General features: G+C 48.2%; 1 long non-coding RNA gene across 1 annotated transcript; it reads right to left on the bottom strand.

The window, feature by feature from the left end:
- Positions 1–15,186: 15,186 nt before the first annotated feature.
- On the bottom strand, positions 15,187–16,850 carry LOC123107417 (uncharacterized). Its single transcript, XR_006451671.1, has 3 exons — positions 16,283–16,850; positions 16,102–16,154; positions 15,187–15,456 (listed from the first exon to the last, which is right to left on the bottom strand). It is a non-coding gene; the product is annotated as an uncharacterized lncRNA (long non-coding RNA).
- Positions 16,851–23,452: the final 6,602 nt, after the last annotated feature.

Below are 23,452 nucleotides of genomic sequence, written 5' to 3'. Positions count from 1 at the left end.
TCGGAAGTGGAGCGTCGGGTGTCCGGGCAGCCCGCCCAATCTGCATCGGAGTACATGACGAGAGCGGCAGCAGACGTGTTCGCCCAGATGTTGAGACCAAACCTTGCGGTGCCACATTTGTAGCGAAGCACATGTTTGACGAGCGCTCAGTCGATGCCACGTGGTCTGTGCATGTGAAGGCACGTCTACTGAACTTCATAGGCAAGGATGTGTGAGCATGAGGTACTCCAAAGCTTCAGCGATGCCGCGGCAGTGAGCGCCGTCATGGGCGAGAGCACCAGTCATCACGGAGTCCTTGGTTTGCTGCCGATCAGGGTGGGCGCAAGCTTGCATTTCGCCATGCCAATGCGCTTGAGGAGATCCTCGGCGTACTAGCTCTGATGAAGGAAGAAGTCGGCACGGATGGTGCAGGTGAACTGCACATCAAGAAAGAAGTGGAGGGCACCAAGATGCTTCGTGGAGAAAGCTGCATGCAATTTTCTTGCATAATTGAAATAGCTTAGGATAGGTTCGCAATTATGTTCGCTGCCTTGAGTGTGTAGTCATGGGCAAATAGGAGGTTGTAGTGCATCCGAAGCTCCCGAGCAGTCTTGGCATCGTCCACCGGCTCCCCGGTGGCAAGGTTCTCACCAAAGTCAAGAAGAAGCTCCTGCTCGCCAGAGTAGCCGCCCTAGCCGCCAACGCGGTACATTCGCCTATTCTCGGACCGCGGCTTGCCCTCTAAGTGTTTAAAAAATTGTCCGAATAGTTTTTCCATTTTTTTGTAGGAAAAAACCATGGATTTAGCGGTCCGTCGGATGAGGGGTTTGGAAACAAGGAGCTTGGTGAATTAATTCAAAAGGAGTTCTTTGATTCATCGGATTCGGATGAAGATGCTAAGATGATGATCATTATGAGCATCCAGAAGGAAATGGATAGGGAGGTGGAGCACATTCTGAACTACAAGGGTTCGATCAAAGGGAGAAGAGTTTTGAACCGGGATAGGGTCGCTGCAGGGCTCTACAAGGACTACTTTAAGCCCGGACCAACATTCCCTGATACATTTTTCCGTTGGCGCTTACATATGCGCAAACCCTTGTTCTTGTGCGTGGTGGATGGAGTGGCGGCATAAGATCCCTACTTCAAGCTCAGCGGGGATTGTTGTGGACAACACTCATTCTTTTCTTAGCAGAAATACATGACTGCTTCGAGGATGCTTGCATTAGGTACCACCGTCGATGCCGTTGGTATGATGGTTGGGATGGGGGAGTGCACATGCCTAAAAGACCACTATGACATTTGCACACATTGTGGTACTGGTGTTTGGAGCTGAGTATCTGAGAGAACCAAATGTGCAAGATACAGAAAGGTCGATGGCTACTGGAGCGGTAAGAGGTTTTCCATGTATGCTCGGTTCAGTTGATTGCATGCATTGACAATGAAAAAACTGCCTCAAAGGTTTGCACGGGATGTACCAAGGTCACACCAGGCCACCATACTAGAAGCGGTGGGGCAAGAGACTTGTGGATTCACATGCTTCCTTTGCATTCATGGTTCTCACAACGATATCAATGTGCTCCAGCGATCTGCGTTATCCAGGAGACTTTGTAATCGATAAATGTCACCGTGCAACTACACTGACAATGAGCACAACTACAACATGGGGTACTACCTTGTTGATGGCATGTATCTTCAGTGAGCGGTATTGTGAACATCATATCCAATTCCCATGGCAACAAACAAAGCCACTATATAGGAATGCAAGAAGCGGCTAGGATGGATGTGGAGAGGGCATTCGAAGTGCTCCAAACTCATTGAGGTATTGTTTGTGGAGCTGCAATGACGTGGGAATCAAAGACTTTTTGACATTGATGACATGTTGTGTCATTTTGCACAATATAATTGTCAAGGACGAGGGTGAAGGGGCAGCTCAAACCCATGATTTTGAGAAGCCTAGGGAACAAGTCCACATCCCGAAACAGGATGCAAATCATATTCTGAATTTTCTGGAGATGCATCATCGTCTTCGAGATCATCAGGTGCATGCACAACTACTCGATGATCTTGTGGAGCATATGTGATCCAAATGAAAATCAAAGAGTTTAATGCTTGCATGGTGCACTTAGAATCAATTTTATGTTTAAACTATGTATTTTCTCTACAAACAAACAAACGTTATTTACGCTTGATATTCATGTGTATGATCGACATGCATTAATTTGCATGGATTGATGATTTTGATATGTAGAGCATGGCTGTCAGGCATGACATTACAGGGGTTGTCCTTGTCAAGGGTCATGTCCAGAAACGTGGGCTTTAGATGCTCTTACATCCCTAGCGGTGGCAAATGATTTGTCTTGTTGGCGACAGATATGCAGCCGAGCGCGACAGGAAACGTTGGGCCTCCGGTGAGCATGGCGACGTCGCATGCCATGAGAGCGGCGATGCAGGGGAAAGTGCTCCAGCTGCTCTTGCGGTACAGCTCCCCGTCTAGGCCTAGCCATTTCGATTGAATGTGTTTTCACACACAAGGCAAATAACTAAATGTATATCAAACATATATCACAACTAATTTCCATGTATGCATGCATATATCATAACCTAAGGGGCGGATGACTGAGAATGTATACATTTCATAACACTGTAGTTGCTGAGACAGGCCAACCTAGCTTAATAATAACAGGTTCCCCGATTAAAAAAAAACAGATTGAATACGTTTTCACATGCAAGCCAACTAGTAAATGTGTACCAAACATATGCGTGAAACCAAAATTTCCTGTTTGCATCCGGAGCAAATCGATCGGGAGATACGTGCACTCACTTAGGATCAAGTGCTCAAATTACATCTCAAATCTCAAACTACTTGTCCATTTGATTTCTTAACTACCAAATCTCACATCCAGTTGCCGCGGAGTGGCCGAATCATCGACTTCAGCGTCTTTAGGAAAAGGAGTACGCCGTTGGTGTCGGTCAAGCCAACTGCGGCCATGTAATCCTGCCAATTAATTATTCATAGTGAACATCACTAGTTAGACATCACTAGCGAAATGACTTGGGATGGTCTTACGATTATATTCGCTACCTTAGGAGTGTAGTCACAGGCGAAGAGAATGTTGTAGTGCATCTGGAGCTCCCGGGAAGTCTCGGCATCGTCCAGCGGCTCACCCGTGGCGAGCACCTCGTCGAAATCAAGAGGAAGGTCCTCAATGTGAAGCAAAGACAAGGCATGGTTCTCCACCATCCTCTGAATCACCCATGGGTCGGCCCTAGATGCATACACCAAGCATATCGGATTCTCAAGTCTATGAACCGCAATATGAACATAGTGGGACTCACTGGGTACACTAAGTACGACACAACCATTTTGATTTGATTAAACAAAAATCCAACTGGATACACACCTCTTAAAGCAAGCTAAGTTGATGTTAGCCGAAATCTCTTCCAGTATCTCTATGAGCTGCAGAACAAAGGAGAAAAAACATTAGTAAACCAAGGTTTCCTTTTCTAAAAAAATTAGTAAACCAAGGAGTTAAGCATGCAAATTGACAAGATTTTGAGAAAACATTAGTATACCTTGCGCAGAGTGTATGGAGCGTGATCGTATATTGGGTGATCTCTCTCGACGGCTCTCCAAGTCTCGGTATACAGAATAGAATACTGAATCTCAGTCTGCATTTTGTTAATCATGGGGCCAAACAAATTTTAGCTAGCTAGTATGCCAAAAACTGAGGAGATTATTTCAGTTTCCAAAGGAGATGAGAAGAGCACTTGATGCATATCATGCAAATCTGAGCAGAGAACAATTTTAGTTCATATATGTACTAGACCAAAGAATTTGTCCATCTATGGCTAGGCAGTACAATAGAAAACAAGAAGGGGAGTGAGAGAAGGTCGGTTGGTTAATTACCATGAAGTTGGCAACTCCTTTTAGAACTTCATTCCCACGGGTGACGATCCAGCCAAAATCGCCTTCATCCTCCTTTGGCGCGGTGACGATCACTTGCTTGTAAAGATCTTCTCCCATGATCTCCCGCAATAGAGCATGACACCTATTGATTCTCCAATGGTATACCGGCGCCGTCGGATCGATGTGTCCAATTGCGTCTAGCATGCTTTGAGTTTTTTTGCCGTCGGATAGAAGACCCTGCACATATATGTATAGAGATCAACCGTTGTGGTCAGTTAACATAGACACTAAACAATCAATCAGAGTAGATCAACATTTGTGGTAGAGATCAAGCATTGTGGTCAGTCAACATAGACACTAAACAATTCAACATAGGCAGAAAGCAATCAATCAGGACTTCAGGAGTGCTCGCGACGCTTACGATGTGAACTGCAGTTTTGATTCGACTCCTGAGACAAGTCAAGTGGAGGATGGCCTGAATATGGCGATGAGCATCCTGAAACCTGCAGCTCGCGAACACAAATTTGAGCATTGGAGGATTGGATCAACACAAACAAACAAGGCGTGAGATCGCGGAAGAAGAAGTGGACGTGCCTGAGCTCGTCCGTGACGTCCTCCTCTCCCTCGCCGTCTCCGTCTCCCAGGTCGAGCGCGCCGACGACGACTCTGCCTCGGAGACCAATCGCGCCCGAGATGGAGCCGCCGAGGAAGCGGGCGGGTGCGCCGAGGAGCGGGCGGAGCCCGAGCGCTCCGGCCGTGCGGCCATGCCCCACCGCGTCGTCAACGGCGTGGCACTCCATGGAGAGACGACGGCGCCCGTTGTGGTTGGCCGCGACGAGGGCTTGTGGCACGGAGGACGGGAAGTCGAGGAGGAGGGCCGAGCGCGGATCCCGGTCCCGCGAGGCCCACGGCGTAGACGTCCTCCTCGCCGTGGCCCTCGCCACCTTCATCACCCAGGTCGAGTCGCTCGCCCGCGACGGAGGTGGAGCCGCCGAGGAGCGGGGGTAGGCCGAGGCCGAGCGTCACAGACGTGCGGCCGTGCCCTGCCGCGTCGGCGACGTTGTGGCACTCGGTGGAGAGACGAGGGCGTCCGCTGTGGCTGGCCGCGACGACGGCGTGTGACACGAAGGGGCGCCCGGCGAGGACGGGTCCGAACGAGGATCCTGCTCCGGCGTGGTCCACGGGGTTGACGCCCTCCTTGCCGTGGACATCGCCGCCTCCGTGACCCAGACCCAGGTCGAGCGCACCGACGACGACACCGCGGAGGCCCGTCGCGCTGGAGCCGCCGAGGAAGCTGGCGGGTGCGCCGAAGAGCGGGCCGACTCCGAGCGCTCCGGGCGTGCGGCCGTGCCCCGTCGCGTCTGCGTCTGCGAAGGCGTGGCAGTCGGTGTAGACACGACCCCTTCCGCTGTTGTTGGCCTTGGCCGCGACGAGGGAGGGGCGCCCGCCGACGCCGAGGAGGGGGGCCGCCGTGGGCGTGGGGGTGGCGGATCCCGCGTGGCCGTGGAGGGCGCGGCCGCCACGGTGGTTGCCGGCGACGACGGGGCGCACGCCCTGCGGCAGCAGAGCACCCGCTGGTGCGAGCATGAGCCGCGCGGGGCTGCTCCCGAGGGGCTCGAACAGCACGAGGCGGCGGGGCGGGTTGGGCGGAGCCGACATGCCGACGACGGCGGTGGTCGAGGGGGAGAGACGACGGGAAGGGAAGGGGAGGGAGGCTTGCGTTCGCCGGGCTGAGGAGGTGGAGGGCGAGGGGTTTGGGGTTTGGCTTGGAAATGTGACGGAGGAGCGGAGGCCAGGCCAGGGAGAAAGGAAGGAAGAGGAGAGAGGACGTGGGGCTCGGAAATGACCAAAGTGCCCTTGCTTTTGAACGTCCGCTGTCGCTGCGCTTGCTTGCTTGCAGAGGGGGTTTGGGTTTGGGTTGGGGGTATGCCTTCCCTCTCCCTGCTTCGTTTCGTTTCTACCGCTGGTCTCTCCATCCATCCATGGTGGCTGACGTCCGCGGCATGTGGCCTGCCAGGCCGTCTCCAGATCATTCTACTCTGCACAGCCCTTGGACCGGCCGGCTTGTACCGTGTGTTTACACATGAAGATTGTTTCGATCCCATCATCACTAAGGCCAGCTCCACAGCGCGACCCTATCCTGTCCGCCCCCGTCCATTTAGAGTAAAAGAGACAAATGAGACGGCCCAGCGCGCGGGCGTAAACGGACTTTTGTCCGCTTTGTGTCCGTTTTCGACCCATCCCCGACCCAAGTTTGCGCCGATTTTGGGGTGAAACGAACAGCGCGCGGACGGGCGGGACGCGCGCGCTTGCCCTCTCCTGGCCCGCCTGTCGGTGAGAGAAACCAAAACCCCCCACGCCCATTTGGCGCCATTTCCCTCAAACCCTCCCACGTCCCTCCTGCCGCCCCCTCTCTCCCTCGTCCATGGCCGACGCCCCGCCGTGTTCCGGCGGCCTGGCCGTCGACCCGCCCGCAAAGGTGAAAAAAAAGGCGCCAAGGAAGCCGCGGTCGGAGTGCACGCCGGAGGAGATCGCCAAGTTGGACGCGGAATCGGCGAAGAGGAGGGAACAGAGAGCGGTCGTCAAGGTCAATGCCGCCGCGGCCAAGTTCGCCGCCCAGTGCGAGGAGCTGGAGGCCGCGCGGCGCAAGGCCGCTGCCGACGAGAAGGAGGACCTCGTCAACAAAGCGCACGCCATCCTCATGCTTGGCATGGGCCGTCCGGTGGGGTTCCCAGCAGCGGCCGCCGGCCCCGCGAGCACAGGCTCGTCGGTCGCCCGGCCTACGCACTGCCAGTCACCGACGTCGCGCGCCGCGCCCATGTCGCCCGACTTTCCTCCGCCAAGGCACGACCGCCAGACCCGTTTCTCGAGGTCGCCGGACGTGGGCTTGTTCGCGCCGTCCACACCGCGTCCCCGGCCGTCATCGACCTCAACGTCACGCCTGGGTCCAGCAGCGGCGGCCGGGCGTCCGTCGAGATGCAAAGAAAGCAAGCACGGGGACCGTTCACGGGCACCATGCCGGCTCCCCGCGTCTTGTTTGACGGAATGCCAACGCCAACGGTCGACGACCCCTTCTACAACCAGTACATGAAGGACGTGATCTTCGAGGGTGGGCATGGCCGTGCCTACGACCCCGAGGAGACCCAAAGTCAGGATGGCCGCGCCCAGTACGTGCCCGATGAAGAGGCCGACGACCGTGCTGACTACGACCATGGTGACTCGTGGCATGAAGACGATGACATCTATGTCGAAGATGACGGTGATGAAGAAGAAGGCAATGACGTTGATATTAGTGGCGAGCCATTGTTCATCGACGAGCTCACCCAAAGAGCGGGAGCACAAAAGAAGAGGAAGAGCATTCGCACAGGTTCATACACACAAGATGAGGACAAGTTGATTTGCCAAGCTTGGATGGAGATTAGCCAAGATCCGAGGACCGACGCGCAACAAAAGGGCATTGTTTTTTGGACGAGAGTCCACAAAACATTCCATGAAAGGAAGATGTTTGAGCCCTACCAATTTACAAGCAACCGTGGCATCGGATCGATTCAAAAGAGATGGTTGTTCATCCAACAAGAGTGCAACAAGTATTGCGCCGCATTTGAGAGCGTTGAAGCACGGCCGGTGAGTGGTCTTGGCGTTGGGGACATGGTATGCTCTCCTCTTCCTAGCCCTTTCCTTGCTACGGCCATGACACTTCGGCCGTGTATATATTTGCATGTTCACTTGTTGTTGATCATGTGATTTAGGCATTTCAATCTTTGGAGGCATTCAAGGCCCGGCACAATGACAAGCATTCACTCTTACACATTGTTGGACGATCATCAACAATTGCCCTAAGTTCAAGGACCAATACCGTGAACTACAAAGGAAGAGAGGACTAAAGACGACCAAGTACGCCGGAGGTGGAGATGGCGAGGCCTTGAAGAGGCCGAGGAGCAAGACCAACTACAAGGTTGATGACATACGTGATGCCTCATCCATGGCATTGCATGACACTGTGCATGGCATGATGTCCCAAAAGAATGTGAGGGACGAGAAGAAGCGGCAAAGCAAGGAGGAGCAAATGAAGCAATACCTAGACCTTCAAACAAAGAAGCTTGAGATGGAGCAGGCGGCCAAGAGGAGGAAGATCGACATGAAGGAGGCGGCCCGGCAAAGGCAGCTCGACATCAAGGCCGACAACGTCAAGGCCAGGCAGAGGCAGCTCGACATCGAGGCCACGAACGCCGCCACCAAAGCGAAGGAGGTGGCCCTTGCGATCATGAGCGTGGACTTGTCGAAGATGAGCGACAAGACGAGGGCCTGGTTCGAGGCCAAGCAGAAGGAGATGCTCGAAGCCGAAGGCCTGAACTAGGTCGTCCGATCGGCCGTGTCCGTTCTTTTTGGAGGCTGACATGGGTGCCGCCCGCCCGCTGGGCCGATGGCTGTGTGCCGGCGAGAAACTATTCATTTTGATGGCCGGTTGTGTTGCTGGCCGCTGGCTGCGTTGCCGGCGAGGACAACTATTCATTTTGAAGGCTGGCTGTGTTGCCGGCCGCTGGCTGATGGCGGCAATGGACGTGTAGGCCGCTGGCCTGAACTAGGGCTTGGCATTTGAAACCTTCTTTTGGTTCTTTAAATAGACACGGACAGAATGGGGCAAATGGATGCAGCCGCCACTGGGCGCACGACCATCGCATCCCAGGACACGCCCGGACATGACCCTAAATCCCATCCCAAACGGACAAAATCCGGACAAAGCGGACGTCTGTTTGGAGTCGTGCGGTGGAGTTGGCCTAACACAAATTCTTCTACTAGATGAATACCCCGCGCGTTGTTGCGGGACATGTAGGAGGCTTCAAAATGCTAAACATCTTGGTTTCAATGATAATTAAAAGGTTGTCTTTTACTAATGGACCACTGATCTCTTTCGAGCGCGGTTCGCAGGAAATTGACATGTGGTTAATTACTCATGAAAGAAGTGGAGACTTTGCGATTTGTGTTTTGAAGATTAACCATATTGCCCTTTAACATTGAACATTTGTTCTTATATGCACAAATACTAAAGATGATTTAATAAACATATGTATTTGTAGGCATATGTTGGAGATGTGATTTAGTTTTGCAAGTTAAAGATTGACATAACATATGCGTGCATTTTCCATTCAATCAATAATGCAGAACTGCAGATACAACAAGCAAATGAAAGTAGTGGTTAGCAATAGGCCAACTCCTTAATATTGCTTCAAAAAGTATTATTGCAACCAGGCATAAACAGAAACCAAAATACGCTATACAACTCTAGCTTGTGTATTTTGTGTTAAAAATACTATTATAGAACCATTTTCTGTTGACCTTGTTAGAATGTTAGTGATCATAGATGATATTTTCAGAGTGATGCTAGTAGTACACAACCATCAGCCACAGCAACATGTAGAGATTTACTTCAATCTTTCCGTTATGATGAATCAGACAAAAATTTAAATCCAATCACCACCTTAGGAAAGATAATAAAAGAATATCCAAGGGGAGCAGCAAAATTTGTAGATTCGTTCATAACTTGTTAAATCAAACTATATGCTGCAACTACTAATAAGCAAAGCTTCTGTATTTCTAGTTGATATACTGATCTCCACTTTGGTTGAATGCTAAAAAAAATTGAAACCGTAAAATTAGAGAGACCACTACTACGGACATTGGAGGTGACCACCAGGAAGATACGCACGTAGAAGGCTTGCTAATATGACTATAAGTATGATCAGGCGCGCTAACACTGTATGGAGCAAGTTAGAGGCCGGTTGAACCATACTAATATGCCATCTGTAAACATTGTTAGATAACTAAAAGAGTAAGCACTTACATATTCTCTTTTTATAATATGAGCATGCACCGTTCCTGTAATTTTATCATGCATAAAGTTAGAATAAACAACTGCAACAAAAACTCTCAATTTAAAATTTTGATACCTGTATATATGTTTTATTCTTGTTTTGCAAGTTGCTCTGCAACTTCACACTAATGCCAGAGTGTCGTTCGAGCAGCTCCACGGCGCATGATCCCGTCTTAATTGTCCAAGCCTTCCACCAGCAGCAGCAAAACCTGCAACAGAAAGTTTCCGCCGACGAACCCACTGTATGCAGCATCCAACTTCGCCGGCAGGCCCCGGAAAACGATCCCTGACGGCAAGGCACCGTCCACTGTTGTGCTCACATCTCCAGATGCGGACTGGCATGGCAGGATGATGTAGAACTGTACAGACAACCCCGTGCCGAGCACAAATGCGAGGGACACGTTCGGGGAAAGGGCATTGCAGAGCCGCGGTGAGCACGTACCTCTTGCCTTCGCCCCTCTGTATCGAAGTCCATACCATCCAGCGCCGCGTCGCCAAGCTGGTGCGGCACGCGCGACCAAGCAAGTTACCCCATATGTAGGTGGCAACGTCCAGACGGTGAGGGAAGATTCTACCCGAGAGCACCGTCGCCCACACCATGGAGTGATTGGATGGAATCTCGTGTCACAGCGTTCACCTAGACTCACTCACTTGAGCGGCAGCAGGCTAAGAATCTACGGCCCGCCCGTTTGTCTGCACGCTGCTGCTCCCTCTCTATATCCTCCTCCTCCAAACCACTCTGCATCGACCAAGATTTGAAGGGGAAGATTAGGCGACCTGGAGGCGTTGGCCTGGAATTGAAAGATTTTCTAGACATGCTAAATTAATGCGACCTATCATGTCTTTTCGGATGCCCGGGTCGGTTCCAGAACGTGAGGCGCCATACTGAAAGATCGAGAGGCACGCACGGGATACCACTCTAGGGACAGACTGGGAAAAAATGCTATGTTAATTGAAAGAAAATGCTGACATGGCACTATGATGAGGTGGATAGACTGCATGTCAAGAGAAATATGTTAGTGGGGATGAACTATTTAAGTATTATAGATTCGCTGATTTTTTTTTGCCTCCCATCCCATGTCTACATTGCCGGGCGGCCCATATTGGTGGTGGCCATCACCCGAACGGTCTGTGTTGGTTCGATGGATTGGCTCTAATTTCTTCACCTCGAGCGGGCGTACCTATGGAGGAGCTACATTTAAGGGCCAGATTTAGGTGCAACCGGGGTGTTCTTCAGCCCCGATTGATTTTCGCATTTGTTAGTCGTCTCTCTTGTTGTTGTCGTTGTCATGATCATGCTTTCTTTTGAGTCAAGACAGTTAGATTTTGTTCCTTTTCCGTCGACTAGAGGGATACTGCTTCTGCAACCACTAGAATTTGTGTAATCCTAAGAAACTCGAGCTGACGTAACCGGAATTCGTGTCAAATATAGGATTTTATGTTATTTACAACATGACAAATTTTCGTTGGTTTTCATCGTCAAAATAATTGTTTTACATTTTAATGATCAAATTTGCCTCCTACTTTTTTTGGGTTATCATGAAACAAAAAACATTAGTACTTCAAAAAGAACAAATCCTAAATGTATGTGCAATAGAGAGAGCGTAACTGTGTATGGAATAGAGAGAGGGGGCTTGGCATAGCACCAACATAGGCACGCGGAGTAGATGCACCATGCATTATCCAATCATGCACATGAAGTAGTAGGGCGAGAGAAATGTTGGCTATGTGGGCCATCGGAAATCTCCACTTGATTCTAGTATTTTTTTTAACTAAAACAGATTCTAATGACTTTTTTCATGAATAACCTGATGATGAAATACCCATGCAAAAAACAATGGATTTTTTTCATGGTAATACGTGTCTCATTCATATCATAAAGAACAAAATACAAGTCACGTAAGAACCGACATGACAAAACTAAAAAAATAGCAGAACATTTCTGAGCTTGACACCAATGCACGTCGCCTGACTCCGGCACCACCATAGCAGCTACCGAAGAAAAGAATGACGAATCACCTCCTCACCCGAGCTCGACATGGCTCCATCACTGATATGCAGCTTTGCGGACCTTCAAGGTGGCTCGCCAAAAGTGAAGCCCTTGTCGTTGAACGAATTAGACCGAGGCGACACCCCAGACACGTCATCAAACTCCAGATCTGACACCCCACCACGACTAAAACGCCGAAGGAGGAAACCATACCTACCATCCACGAGCCCAGCACATGTTCAGTCTTCCAGATGTCGTCAATGCAGACCACAATCTGCATCCGCTCCTGCACTACAGGCATGTTTGGTTCATGTCCTGGGTGTGATGCCTGGCAAAAGTTGATGCCTGATAGTAGCCTGGAAGAAGGAGGATTTTTGCATGGCCAGGCTGCTGTGTGCATGTGATGTTTGGTTGCAAGCCTGGCCTAGGACAAGTACTTAAATATTAAATAATTAGATGGGACAGCTGAGTTGACGAAAAATGCAGTATGCAACTTGCTAATTGACGCAAAACGCATTTGCCTGGAGCCCAGGCGTCTGGTTCGGCCGGCCTGGTTCAGGCTAATCAAACTGCCTGTGATCTACCCAGGCTAATTAGGTGCATGTCAGCTCCAGGCCAGGGACATGCCTGGGATTTCAGGCTACCAACCAAACAACGACCAGGCACAACCCAGGGAGGTCACAGGCCAGGCAACTTTGCTCCTGGAACTCAACCAAACATGCTCTACCTCCCAAACTCCACGCTGACACTGAAGCAAACATCGTCGTAATGGCGGAGCCCGAGGACACAGGTCCACCACGAGGATGTCGTCGCCACCATGCCATCCTTGATTGAACAGACTAGTTTCCAAATCCATCCCCAATCATAGGACCGATGGCCTCGTCTGAAAAGGATCCGAAGAATTTTTATTGAAACTATACCTACTAGTAGAGTGCCCGTGCGTTGCCACGGGCCTTAAAAAATTGAGAACATTCTTTTATTGATATTATTATTAGTATTCAATATCGGGCTACTGATTACATCACTATGCCTTCCTTCTCATTGCAGGTTGATTGTTACTGATTGCATATCAAATTTCACATGTATAGAAAAGATAGCCAATCACATACGAAAATATTAAGATCCACTTCACTTGCAATGTAATTTGGTAACATATACGACCAGATATAATGAACAAAACAAATAAAGTCATACAAAAACATAGAACTCTTTACTGGGCATTACAAATGATAGGTGGCACATGGAGGCCCTTTTATGTTTAAGATTAATCATCTCATGAAAGCATGTCTGTTATTAAACATTATTTAAGAGTGAAGTGCACTGTAGGTCCTCGAACTATTTCCGGGGTGTCACGTAGGTCCTCCAACTATTTCAGGGATGTCACGTAGGTCCTCGAACTACGAAAATCGTCATCCAGGTCCTCGAAGTGCTGTAAATGTGTCATTCAGGTCCAAAATCTCCCCCTCTAACGGGCCATCTGGCGTCGTTAACCGTGAGCACTAAACAATAAACCATGAACAGCAATGATATTGGAACTGGAACGCTATTATTACTATTCACGGTTTACTGTTTAGTGTTCACGGTTAACGGCATCAGCTGGCCAGTTAGAGGGGGTCAGGGAGATTTTGGACCTGAATAACACACTTACTGCACTTGAAGAACCTGGATGAAGATTTTCATAGTTTGAGGACCTACATCACATCCCTGAAATAATTCAAGGACCTACAGTGCACTTCACTCATTATTTCAATATGACACATGTAGGATTTTGTTTCCTTATTCCAAGATTCTACAACCAGAATTCCCTGGCAAACTTTTACACATGAAATTTGGCACTTGAAACCATACAGGTTACTACACATACCTCTTACCATTTAGAAACCATGGAAACACAAAATATTTCAACACTTTCCCATATACTATTCATAGCTTGGACAGGCCCCATCAACTTTTCTTGGCTCAAAAGGACCGAGGCCCCTCCAACTGCACTCAACTTCTAGGATATCTCTCCTTTGAAGGCCATGAAAACAATCATACAACAAGATTGTCTGTGATCATAAATGGCATTTATAATTACTTGATATTTTCATATACAATATCTAAATAGTAAAGTTTATAGATGCAGTACTTTAAAAGAACTAAGGCTACTGGTATCCATAGCTAGAATACATAAATACAAATAATTAGAGGCATGAAACTCTAACATTAGATAGGCCCGTGTAGATTGCATACATGTAACCCTTATAAACTTCGCGTCTAATTTTTTTGCAATAGGCTTTTTACCTAGTATTTTCCTAAAAATGATACTTAAGTGAATAAAGCACTGCTCGAGATAACATTGTGAGTTGGTTCATGCTAAGATCATGCGAACTTTCACAAGGATATCGACATTGACCACTCCAGCTACTAGATTCTCCAAGGAAAAATAATCCTATTCTACACATAGAGAAACCTATATCATTCTTTAGTATAAATTAAGGCTTGACATTCCACTTCGGCTTATATTTTGTTCAATCTATATACATGGAAGATAATGTTGCACTAACAAATCAGAACTTGTAACATTAATTATTAGCAGCAAATATTCTTTCCATAAAAAACTAAACATGTCAAATTCTCTCAAAATAGACATGCGCAAAATTATCAAATCAGCATTGAACGTACCATATAGATGGATCTCTCAAAATATACTCTCATTCATCAATTCCTTTTCAGAAAATAAATGAAGTGGCTGGACCAATCTTAGCTCTGCTTGTATGTTGCTGCTCCAAGATCTTCCTCGAACTGGAGATTGACGGTCATATACTATGCATTAACTCTAAGGCAGAAACTTATTATCATCTTCAAAATAAGCTCACGTGTAAGAAGATATCCATGAGAAGTACATCAAATTATGTATGAAAATATCTGAACCAAACAGAGCGCCTATTTATTCTCATCTCATAGTTTTCATTCACTAAAATGTGCCGTTGGCCTAATATGCATGTCTGACCAAAAGTGTGATGAGGTGTTGGATCAGAGGTTTTAGTTAGGTCATGAACTGATCCCGTCACTCAACAGTTAACACGAGAGTTTGGAGAGAGCAACATAAAGTATGGTTAGCATATACGAAACACAAGTACAGATCCATAAGCAGAGGACACATATGGCCTGTGTGTTACCTGTTGTGGTGAAACCGTATGCTTTTTGACCAAATATATATATGCAAGGCAACATGCAGATGAATAGCATGAAGATGTGGGCAAAAAGGCACACGTTTGTTTAAGTAGGTTTGATAGGATGCTTAAAATAAGAAGGTTTACTATAACCATGGGCCTTGTAGCAGAAGAAACAACAAAGTAACAATGCTGCCGAAACAAACGGGATCTAGGAATTAAAGCATGGACAAAAGAATGCAAATACCGAATACTTGCAAGAATAGAAATGCAAATTAAAACGGATCTACTAACCCATAATTTTTAAATACAAATTATTTGAATATATTACAAATCAAAAGCTTGCAAGAATAGAGATGGTCAGATGGAACATACCGAATACCGACAGCGCACTAAAGACAATCACGAGGCAAATGCCCTTTCCGAGACATCATTGCAGTAAATGTTCGAATAATATCCTTATCATCAACGGACTTGAGTACCACCTGATCATTGTAACTTGTAACACATGACTTGAACCATTCATTATTGATCTTGCTACGCAGTTTGCTCCCTGTTAAAAATAAGAAAACAGTTTTTCTCTCTATTAGTGCTCGACAGAAAAACAGAAGTGTTCATAAAACTTTAGAAAATTGAAAAATAAAATATACAGTCATGCAAACTTAAAGAAAATGACATGTTTGGCTTGACAGAACAAGGATTATAGGATCAGGAAAATCAGCTTTATCGACAAAATCTGATCTATATAACTTTAAAGTAGATACTTGGTTGCAGCTAAAATAGAATCAAGTGCTGCCGGCAGGTCCGGTCCTCGGATTTTAGGGGCCCAGGGCGAAACAAAAATCCAGGGCCTTTAGTATAAAGGTCTAAATAATAATCAATCTATGTAGACATAAATTTAGAGGCCAAAAAAAGGGCATCTAAAATCATTAAGCATATCAAATAATAAAATCATCCGAGATGCAAATTAGTAAATTAGTAATGATAGTAACTATCTATCTCATCCAACAATTTCTTCTCAATGCATACTTTCGAGATGGCATGACAGTACTAAAATTGAAAAGGACAATTATTTTTGGAAATTAGCATAAAGCTATGATAATATAAGATCCAGTTAAAAATCATCATCAGGAATCTGCCTCTCGCCTCCGGTTCATAAAACCTGCTAGGCATACCTTATCTGGAATCTGCCTCTCACCTCTTGTTGTGGTGAACGGCGTTTATTATCACCTGAACGGCAGTGCTAACGACCTGATTGGTAAACTATAGAGATTAGAGAGGAGAAACAATCAGGAAAATCGTTGGACAAATCTAGAATCAGAAACGCATAGGTCGCTGCTCGTTCGGAGGAAGAAAGATGAACAGCCAGATGTACGTACCTGGTGGCGCTGACGTCCTAGACTCCAGTCGAAATCAAATTAGGGTGCGGCGGTGCGGACCCACCAGGAACCTAATTAGGGTGCGACGAGGACGACACGCTGGATCCTCATAGGGAAGGCTCCCCCAAACCATGGAAGCTGGCGTGGTCGCGCGGAGGACGATGATGACGACAGGAGGAAGCTGAAGTGGGTGAGGTGGAGCTCCTCCATACACGCACATGCCAACACCCGCCCGCCTGCGATGAGGACGACGCGCCGGCTCCTCATAGGGAATCCCCAAATCGTGGAATCTGGCAGGGTCGCACGGAGGATGACGATGACGACAGGAGGAATTGGGGAAGGTGTAGCTTCACCATGGTCGAGTCGAGCGAAGGAGGCCGGCGGTGGCGATATTTGTGGAGAGAAAGATCCGATCGGGATCGAGGGGGGGAGTGGAGGTGCAGGCGTGCGTGCGACCACGTGGAGACGCGAAATCTACCCTGTGCCGCAGCGGTGGCGTCTCCCGGAGTTCGGCGGCAGGGATTAAAACCGCCCTGCCCTGGAGACTTGGCGGCGGCGTTTCTCGGAGTTCGACGGCGGGGGCGGCGTCTCCCTCTCGGACGGCGGCGGTGGCAATGATAGATGGGATCGATGGAGCTTTTTTTCGGGTGTGGGTTTTTTTTGGGGTGGCTGCGTGGATGGGTGGGGTGAGAAGAGGGTGAAAAAAACCAGCGAAAAAAAACCGGACAAAAATGGTTGAACGAAAATAAAATCCGGAACGCGACCTACCAACTGAGACATTAGAAATAGAGATGAGATAAAACTGCAAGGTGTCCCAATACGTATTGGTGGAAAGGAGCACCTTTCAAAACTAATAGTCTTTTACCCTTTTTAGATTAAACTTGTCTTAGAGTTATCCTTTTCGATCAAACTTACCTTTTCACTAAAACAAATAGTCTTGCTAAATCTTAATCTATTGAGATTTGGTTATGTCTCAGTCGACCTTGTATTCGTGGTATCATACATTGAGATTCATGCAAAACTTTCTTTTCGAATTTTCTTTTTTTTCTTTCTTACATGGTATGTCATTTGAGTGAGACTTGGTTAAATCTCAGTAGACTGAGACCTAGCCAAACCCTAAAGAGAGAATTCCTTATTTAACAACGTGTCTAAAATTTATGCCCTATTTGACATCAACAAATAATGTGTTTCCTATCTAACAGCGAGTCTAAATTTTATGCCTTTTATAACACTTATGTTCATTTTAAGTCTAAATGACACCTGAAATGACCATTTTGCCCTTGTGTGGTATGTTTGTGTGCCCGTGCGTGTGATGTTGCATGTGTTTGTGTGCGCGTACGTGTGCTGCTGTGGGTGTTTGCTATTGCGTGTGTATGTGCATGCTGTTGTGTGCAGTAGCAGAGGCAGGAATATTTTTCTGGTGTAGCGGAGTTTATGAAGGAGAAATTTGTGTATGATATAATTTTGGAAGAACTTACTACAATACTGGATGTATATTACTTCACATTTACCAAATACAACACAGATCGAAAAGCTAAATATTAACGTTCAAATACCTTACTAGATGATAATTATATGGATGACTGTTCACCAATTTACTAGACCAAACTAATTGATTCGTCTTTCATCAACGAGAAGTCACTGGAATAAATGTACCACATAATTATAACTAGAGAAAACCGAGTGCATACCCTTAGTCGCAAGGGTGGTATGGACGTAATCCATTACGTGCGGATGTGTGACGTGCAGTCCAATACATTATCCAGGGAAATGCCCCAGCAGGAGGCATGGCCCAGCTCAGAACTTTAAAAATCTATCAAACTAATTACTCGACACGTACGTTTCTCTCAAAAAAAAAATATATTATGCGTACGTATTTGCACCGGAGTTTAGGTATGGCATGAGCCAAACCTTGCCAAATAGCTGGCTTCGCCACTGGGTGCGTGCGTCTGTGCTGTTGTGTGTGTTGCGGCGTGCGTGTGTGCACTGGTAGAAAAAGGGCCTATAGTCCCGATTCGTAAGGACCTTTAGTCCCGGTTCCTGAACCGGGACTAAAGTGTCGGTACTAATGTGTGACGCCCCCGATTCAATCGTACACTAATCATGCACGCAAACGTGTACGATGAAGATCAGGGACTCATGGGAAGATATCACAACACAACTCTAAAACATAAATAAGTCATACAAGCATCATAATACAAGCCAGGGGCCTCGAGGGCTCGAATACAAATGCTCGATCATAGACGAGTCAGCGGAAGCAACAATATCTGAGTACAGACATAAGTTAAACAAGTTTGCCTTAAGAAGGCTAGCACAAACTGGAATACAAATCGAAAGAGGCGCAGGCCTCCTGCCTGGGATCCTCCTAAACTACTCCTGGTCGTCGTTAGCGGGCTGCACGTAGTAGTAGGCACCTCCAGCGTAGTAGGAGTCGTCGTCGAAGGTGGCGTCTGGCTCCTGGACTCCAGCATCTGGTTGCGACAACCAGAAAGAAAGGAAAGGGGGAAAGGGGGGAAGAAAGCAACCGTGAGTACTCATCCAAAGTACTCGCAAGCAAGGAACTACACTACATATGCATGGGTATATGTGTAAGGAGGCCATATCAGTGGACTGAACTGCAGAATGCCAGAATAAGAGGGGGATAGCTAGTCCTATCGAAGACTACGCTTCTGGCAGCCTCCGTCTCGCAGCATGTAGAAGAGAGTAGATTGAAGTCCTCCAAGTAGCATCTCCAAGTAGCATCGCATAGCATAATTCTACCCGGCGATCCTCCCCTCGTCGCCCTGTGGAAAAGCGATCACCGGGTTGTCTGTGGAACTTGGAAGGATGTGTATTATTAAGTATCCGGTTCTAGTTGTCATAAGGTCAAGGTACAACTCCAAGTCGTCCTGTGACCGAAGATCACGGCTATTCGAATAGATTAACTTCCCTGCAGGGGTGCACCACATAACCCAACACGCTCGATCCCATTTGGCCGGACACACTTTCCTGGGTCATGCCCGGCCTCGGAAGATGAACACGTCGCAGCCCCACCTAGGCACAACAGAGAGGTCAGCCCGCCGGTCTAAATCCTATGCGCGCAGGGGTCTGGGCCCGTCGCCCATTACACACCTGCACGTTGTGAGGGCGGCCGGAAGCAGACCTAGCAACCTCCATTACAAAGGAAGTCACGTTACGCGGTCCAATCCGGCGCGCGCCGCTCCGTCGCTGACGTCAAGAAGGCTTCGGCTGATACCACGACGCCGGGATACCCATAACTACTCCCACGTAGATGGTTAGTGCGTATAGACCAAATGGCCAGACTCAGATCAAATACCAAGATCTCGTTAAGCGTGTTAAGTATCCGCGAACGCCGACCAGGGCCAGGCCCACCTGTCTCCTAGGTGGTCTCAACCTGCCCTGCCGCTCCGCCACAAAGTAACAGTCGGGGGCCGTCGGGAACCCAGGCCCACCTCTACCGGGATGGAGCCACCTGTCCTTTCAGCCCCCTCATCAGAATCACTTGCAGGTACTCCTCGAGCTGACCCGACTTTAGTCACCATCTGTATAGCATGAATGTATGTATAGTATATACCCGTGATCACCTCCCGAGTGATCACGGCCCAATAGTATAACAAGCAGACTGACAAGGATGTAGGGCCAATGATAATAAACTAGCATCCTATACTAAGTATTTAGGATTGCAGGTAGGGTATTAACAGATGTAGCAACAAGGTCAGGCTATGCATCAGAATAGGATTAACGGAAAGCAGTAACATGCTACACTACTCTAATGCAAGCAGTATAAAGAAGAATATGTGATATCTGGTGATCAAGGGGGGGGGCTTGCCTGGTTGCTCTGGCAAGAGAGAGGGGTCGTCAACACCGTAGTCGTACTGGGTAGCAGCGGCGTCGGTTTCGGTGTCTAGCGAGAGAAGACGGGGAAGAAACAATAAATATTTAAGCAAACAGATGCATAGCGATGCATGATATGATAAGTATCGGTGGTAGGGGTGCCCTAACGCAGTATGAGGTGATACCGGTGAAGGGGGGAAACATCCGGGAAAGTATCCCCGGTGTTTCGCGTTTTTGGGCAGAGGAGCCGAAGGGGGAAAATTACGAATTCGATAGGTTAGGGACGCGTGGCGGACGAACGGGCTGCGCATCCGGGTTCGTCTCGTCGTTCTGAGCAACTTTCATGTTAAAAATAATTTAATCCGAGTTACGGATTAAAAGATATGATTTTCTAAAGATTTTATTAATTTCTGGAATTTAATTAATTATTTTATTTAATTCGAAAATGAATTTATGACATCAGCATGAGGTCATGCTGACGTCAGCAGTCAACAGGGTTGACTGGTCAACCTGACCAGTGGGTCCCACTGGTCAGTGACACATTTTTAATTAAACATTTTAATTAACCTAATTAGTGTTAATAGGGGGTGGGCCCCACTGTCATACTCTGTTAGCTAATTAACAGTAGTTAATTAGGTTAATTAGTCATTAGATTAATTAATCTTAATTAGCTAAGTTAATCAGAATTAATTAAGTTAATTAATTAGTTAACTAATTAATTAATTAATTTTATTATTTATTATGATTTATTTTTTATATTTTTTAACTCCTTTTTTTTAACAGACACGTTCTCTGGGGGCGTGGGGCCCCTTCGTCATTGGCTTAGAGGCCCGGGTAAACGGGCAGCGGTGCGGGCGCTCGGGCGTGGGCGCCCGAAGGGAGACCCAGGGCGCGAGTGTTCGCCGGACCGTGACCAAGGGGCGAAGGTGGGACGGCGAGCGGCGGCAGCCACTGCGGGAACCGCAAGCGGGGCAGGGGCGAAAGCGGACGGGGCGGTGGAGGCGTCCGGGGGTAGCAGCGGGGGGAGGCGGCCACGGTGGGCGCGGACGGGGAGGGGCGCGTGCTAGGCACGGCCACGGTGGGCACGCGCGGGACGTCGGTCCAATCGCGGCGCGAAGGCCGCGGCCATGGGGTAGCATCGGGCGGACGACGGGTGCGGGAGAGGACGAGAGGGAGCGCGGGGGCGCGGCCATGGGCGCGGCCGGAGCCGGTCGGAGCACGGCCAGGGGGCGCGAGGGCCACAGTGAGGGCGGGGCGGACACGGGACAGAGGGGTGGCGCGCTCGGCACATGAGCTCACCGTGGGATGGTGGGGTCTAGGCAGCGGGGGGGTTGAGGAGGAAGATGGCGACGACGGCGTAGAGGAGGCAGTCCGGTGGGGGAGCGCCGGCGACGGGCGGCGGGGACGAGCGGCGTGGCGACGTGATTCCGGCGAAGGGGGACTCCAAGCGGTGGTGGCGTCGGGACCGAGTCCCAACTCCAGATCGAGGGTGGCGCGTGGACGGGCGCCAGGACGACTCGGGGTGAGGCGAGGAGGCGTCCGGCGAGGGGGGGGGTGGTGACGGGCGACGCCGGTGACGCGGGATCTGGCTCCCCTACCTCGATCCAGACGAGGGAGAGAGGGGAACGTGGGAGGAGCGAGTGGGGGGAGTGGACGAGTGGGGTGGCGGCTAGGGTTGCGGGAGGGGATAAGGAGAGGAGTGGGGTTGGCCGATTGGGCCTTTGGCCGGTTGGGCCGGCCCGTTCGGGCGGCGGAGGCCAGCTGGGCCACTTGGCCCAGCGGGGGGGGGGGGGTCTGTTGTTTTTGTTTTGTTTTGTTTTCCTTTCATTTGTTTCTTTTTATTTATTTTCCTTTCTGTTTTATTCAATTTAAAATATTTATGTATTTTCTAAAAATGTGTTTACTTCACCATAATTATCTATGCAATATTTGACACGGTTTGAACATTTTGTTTTAAAGTTTGAAAACTTTGTTTGTTTGCCAAAAATTCAAATTTGAATTCGAATCGTTTTGAACTAACGCGAGATTAGCGACAGTAACGGAGGTGACATGGCGTCATTAGCAGAGGTTACTGTAGCTTGCTTATCCGGGCGTCACATAATGCCCTGTACCTTTAGTCCCGGTTCAATCCAAAACCGGGACTGATGAGCCTCCACGTGGGCAGTGCGCAGAGCCCAGGCAGGAGACCCTTTGGTCCCGGCTGGTGGCACCAACCGGGACCAATAGGCATCCAAGCGTTAGCATTTCTGTGGCTGGGGTTTTTGTTTTTTTTGAAGGGCGGGGTTGGGGGTTTTGGGGGGTTAATTTAGGTGTTTCATATATTGTGTTAGCTAGCTATAATTAATAGAGAGAAGTGTCCTCTCTTACGTCCGTACTTGGTCGACGCTACGTACTATACATACGTATAGAGAGGACTAGACACGCTAGTTAGCTAGTAAGCAAACGAAGGAAATAGAAGATCATCATGAACATATATGCATACAGAGAGAAGTGATATCGACCACCTCTCTTTCTCTGAGAGATTGGTCGAACAACAAGTTCTCATATATCTATCTGACACTACCGGCTACATATATACAATAATTATCTCTTACAAATATAATCATACGGACTCATGGTCCACATAGTATTCTCCGTCTTCAGCGATCACTTGGTCAAGAAAGAATGCCGCCAATTCCTCTTGAATTGCTCGCATGCGAGCTGGTGCTAGGAGTTCATCCCACTTCCGAAACATCTAATTTGAAGAAGGGGGTCAATACATATATATATGAATGAATGAAACTCAATACAAATGATGGTAATAAAATAAAATTGTGAATATTGTTATTTACGTACTTCATATTGTTCGTTAGAGTACCCGCCCCGCTCACAGGTCGTGTGGCGGATGGACTCGCAGACGTAGTATCCACAGAAATTATTCCCTTTTTCCTGCCACAACCACTTTACAAGAAATAGAGGTCAATCAAACTGATAAGCAAGAATGCTAAATGGTATTGATGAAACTAGCGCTTGAATCACTAGGAGATGCGCGGAACATGCTACTATAGTACTTACTTTCGGGTGTCTAAATTCCAGCTCCTTCGGCAGTCCCGGAACTGTTCTGGTGAATTTTCTCCAAACCCTGCCGGACAAAGAAAACAATTACTTGATATCAGTAAATGAACAAAGTTGCTGATATGGTGGATAATGATCGATTTAACTTACTTCTTGAGGATTTCAGTCATGTCCGCATACTCCTGGGGATCTTTTCGTTTAGAGTCCAAGACGGTTACTACTCCCTGCTCAAGCCTAATCTCTAGGAGAATATAGTGGAAACTGCACACACATGCATAACTC

Source organism: Triticum aestivum, chromosome 5A (assembly GCF_018294505.1).
Source record: "Triticum aestivum cultivar Chinese Spring chromosome 5A, IWGSC CS RefSeq v2.1, whole genome shotgun sequence".
In the NCBI taxonomy this organism is placed as follows: Eukaryota; Viridiplantae; Streptophyta; class Magnoliopsida; order Poales; family Poaceae; genus Triticum; species Triticum aestivum.
This window is presented reverse-complemented; position numbering and strand designations above follow the sequence as displayed.